Source organism: Symphalangus syndactylus, chromosome 10 (assembly GCF_028878055.3).
Source record: "Symphalangus syndactylus isolate Jambi chromosome 10, NHGRI_mSymSyn1-v2.1_pri, whole genome shotgun sequence".
Classification (NCBI taxonomy): domain Eukaryota; kingdom Metazoa; phylum Chordata; class Mammalia; order Primates; family Hylobatidae; genus Symphalangus; species Symphalangus syndactylus.
Window position 1 is genome coordinate 13,876,870 of NC_072432.2, and position 4,565 is coordinate 13,881,434.

Sequence of the window (4,565 nt, forward strand, 5' to 3'; positions counted from 1 at the left end):
AGTCTTGGTATAACAGGCATGAGCCACCTTCCCTGTCCTCAGTTCATATTCTTTAGAAAGAGAACTTGATTGACTGTATACCTCTTTTTCTTCTCTTCTTTTTCTGGGGGGTGGTGGCAGGGGAGGTTGAAGTCAGAGCTCAAACCATTGTTCCTCTGTATCCTTGTATGGGGCTGCTCCCAGACCTTGCAACTCTCTCATTTACTTTTTTTTTTATTGAGGCGGAGTCTCACTCTGTCGCCCAGGCTGGAGTGCAGTGGTAGGATCTCAGCTCACTGCAACCTTCATCTCCCGGGTTCAAGCGATTCCACTACCTCAGCCTCCTGAGTAGCTGGGATTATAAGCGCACACCACCACACCACATTTGAGTAGAGATGGCATTTCACCATGTTGGCCAGGCTGATCTCGAACTCCTGACCTCGAGTGACTTGCCCACCTTGGCCTCCCAAAGTGCTAGGATTACAGGTGTGAGCCACTGTACCCAGCTGTATATTTTTATTTTCTGCACTTGGCAAGTGAGTGTATCAGATTCTTCATGGTTTAGTGGGAAGAGAATTTGGTTTTTGATTTCAGTTCTAAGTTTCCTGTTAACTAATTGAATAATCTTGGGAGAGTCATGTCCCCTCTCTTGACCTTGGTTTTATTATCTACAGAATGAGCCAATTAATACCATAATTGCCTGAAGGGAGGAGGTTAAGCAACGTAATCTTCTTGGGAGTCCATCGACACCAACATCATCTAATGCAGCAATTATGAGTAGGTAAATATTTTAAATTTATAAAGACTACTAACTGCTAGGTTAGCACTTGAAAATATATCATTTCCACATAATGTAACCTATTGGGTCAATTATAATTATAGTTTCAATACATATACATATGGGTATCTATATAATATATGTAGACATTTTATAAAGGCAATATATGTGTGTGTGGCATGTGCTAACGTTTGGGTCACAGTATATATTTTTTAAATTGTTGAAATATATTAAATATGACAAATGTTAGAAAGAGTGGTTAGTGCTGAGTTTATGTCCGTTTGAAAAAGTGTGTTCTTTATCAAAATCTTGGGTAAATTATAATACGCTTTTATTTCTTGGTTGCAAAAATTAGATTATTTTAAAAATAATTTTTTAAAAAACTTGGAACTCAATTCTGGAACATTAAATAAGTACCTACTATGTGCAAAGTACTAAGTGTTGAATATACAAAGTTAAATAAAATACTGTTTGAGGAGAAAGATAAGATGCAATTATCTATAAAACAAGACTAAATTAAGTAAGTGCAGAAAGGAAGGAAAAATCAGTGCGAGTTCAAAGTTTGGAGAAAACATATTCTTTTGGAATTCTCAGTAAAGACAGGTGAATTATGTGGTATTTACTGATTTCTGATTAAAAATTAATTCATATTTATTGTAAGGAATGTATACTTAAAACATTGCCAGAAGTACTTTCTGAAATGATTATGTTACGTTATACGCTGTTTGTTTCTGTACTGTTGTCAATTTCCACATGCTCTTTCAATATAACAACTATCTATTTTTTAAATATTCAAATGATACTTTAATTGGATAGAAATAAATATACCTAATTATAGTTTTATTTTTAATATTTCTGTTAGTGATATCCAATACTCTTTATATAAACGTTGGGCAATTATGTTTCTTCTTTACAAATTGGCTTCTCATGCTTTTTGTCCATTTTACCACTGGAATATTTGTCTGTTATTTATTTATTTTATAAATATGTTGTATCTGAAGTCGCTGTTGTGAATGGAAAATTCTTTGTTGGCTGGGTGTGGTAGCTCATGCCTGGAATCCCAGTACTTTGGGAGGTCAATGTGGGAGGATTGCTTGAATCCAAGAGTTTGAGACCAGCCTGGGCAACATAGCAAGGTCCCATCTCTATTGTATTATTATTATTATTATTGGTAATTTTTAACTGGCATGTATTTTTACTAAGCTTTACACTCATCTTACTTAGCTTTTTAATTTTGTCTAATGCGTTTTGAGTTGATTTTCGGTAGTGAGATACATCTCTAAATAATAATTTTATCTTTTCAGCAATATGCACATTTCTTATCCAATTTCCTTGTCTCAAACTTTCAGAAAAATATTAACAGTCACTTCAATAAGCATTTCTTTAATATTTCACTATTAAGTATGTTAAATAATTTTTATTCTATTCATATATGAAATTAGAAATAGATATTAATTTTAACCAAATGTCTTTTTGGCATCTATTCACAGTAAGACATTATTTGAACAGAGGCAGGAGATCAAATAGTACATAAAATGGTTAGCCACGTGATATGTTTTATGGATGATTTTGTTTCTATTTTCATTTTTTATGTAATCAATTAGTATTATGTTAAAAATGAGAATATACCACAAGCACTCCTCCTTGCATTTAAATATTTTTAAATGGCACTTTTATGCATTATGTGATTCCATCTTATGTATTGTAATTGATTTAAGAAATTGTCTATTAATGGAATATTCAATTTTTTTCTAATATAAACAAAGCTGCAATGAACATCCTTATACATTAAGATTCATGTACATTACTGATTCTTTCCTTAGGTCAAGTTCTTGGAATAACTAAAAAGCATCTTTCAAGACAGACTAGATACATTTGCCAGATTCCCTTCCAAAATTGCTATAAATTTACATTCCTACTAGCAGTGTAAGAAGGTTCTGCTTCATTTCACCTTTGCCAACATAGGAGGTTGTTGTTGTTTTTTAATCATTCCTTTAACTTTTGGGGAATCTAATGGGAGAAAATAATATCTCAAAATTGTTTCCTTTGGCCTCTCTTTTGTTTTCAGTGAAATTAATTATATTATATGTTAATCATCATATATTATATATTACATATTATTTATTAATATTAATTATTGATTTACTAATATTAATTATTATTAGCAATCATCTTATATGCTGACTGATTAACTAAATCAATTATTAAATCAATTTTTCCTGAGTTGCCTAAAAATACTCTTAGCTTTTTTCTTATTGTTGATAAGTTCTTCCCCCCACAATAAAACCCTAAAGAAACTCTATTCTCTTCTCATCATTTTGTTTTTGTTTTCTACGTTTAAGTCCTTCACTGAAGGGTTAGAATTTTAATTGGTATATTTACCTATCAAACACCCCCATCAAATGATTTATTAAAGAGGGTATCCTGCAGAAGAAAGAGCTAAAATAAAAAGCAGGCTGTGGGCTGAATTTACATAGAGGTGGCAGATGACATTGAGGACGGAGAGATAAATAGGAAAGGAAGAAATTTACAGCCTTTTAGCACCAGGTAAGATATTTCTAGACTTTTCCAGCGAGCTTCCGATCTACTTCCCCAACTACACATGTGTTATATCCACATGGCTTTCCCACATCATGCTCATGTTGACTCACACTCAAATTCACACTCACACGAACACTCACACTCAATGGGATCAAAACTGAAAGCCTGTCTTGGCCTCCCCCACACCTGCTTGGAGTGTTGCGGTGCTCTCCAACTATTGCCCAAGCCAAAGCTTCAGGGCTGCCCTTGAGTTTCCATGATTCATGATCTTATCCCGTCTGTTCCACTTCCTCAGTAGCTCCTGTAGGGTCCTCCTTGAGTCCTCTCCATGGCACCCCCACCTCAGCTGGCGACCACTATCTCAATGCAGATCACTTCCTTTCTCACCTAGGGCAGGGTGACAGTTTCCTACCTGGTTTCCCTCTCTTCAGTCTTACTCTTTTCCAAATCAGTCTTCTTAGAGCAGCTGCGGAGAATTTCTGAAACGGAAATCTGATCACTTTTAAAATTCTTTAGTTGTTACCAATTTCCTGGATTAAATCTCTTAGGTCTTTTCTTGTCATTCAATCTACATTAGTCAGTTTTCACACAACTATAAAGATACTACCTAAGACTGGGTAATTTATAAACAAAAGAGGTTTAATTGACTCACAGTTCTGCATGGCTGAGGAGGCCTCAGGAAACTTACATTCTTGGCAGAAGGCGAAGGGGAAGCAGGCACCTTCTTCACAAGGCAGCAGGAAACAGAGAGAGTTCAGGAGAAACTGCTACTTTAAAACCCATCAGATATTGTGAGAACTCCCTCACTATCATGAGAACAGCATGAGATTTGGGTGGGGACACAGAGCCAAATATATCACAATCTAAGATATTCCTCACCTCCTTAGTTAATTTTCTTTGTAATACTTATTCTACTTATCCTGTTTTACATAGCATTGCTTGTTTGCTTTCTTATTTTTCTTCTCCTGCTTCTTTCTTTCTCTTTCTTTCTCCCTCTCCTTCTTTTTCTTTCTTTCTTTCTTTGGTCTCTCTTTCTTTCTCTCTCTCTCTCCTTCCTTCCTTCCTTCCTTCCCTCCCTCCCTCCCTCCTTTCTCTCTTTCTTTCTTTCTTTCCTTCCTTCCTTCTCTCTCTTTACTTCCTTCCATCCTTCCTTCTTTCCTTCCTTCCTTCCCTCCCTCCCTCCTTCCCTCTTTTGTTTCTTTCCTTCTTTCTTTTACTTTCTTTCTTCCCTTCTTTCCTTCCTTCCTTCCTTCCTTCCTTCCTTCCT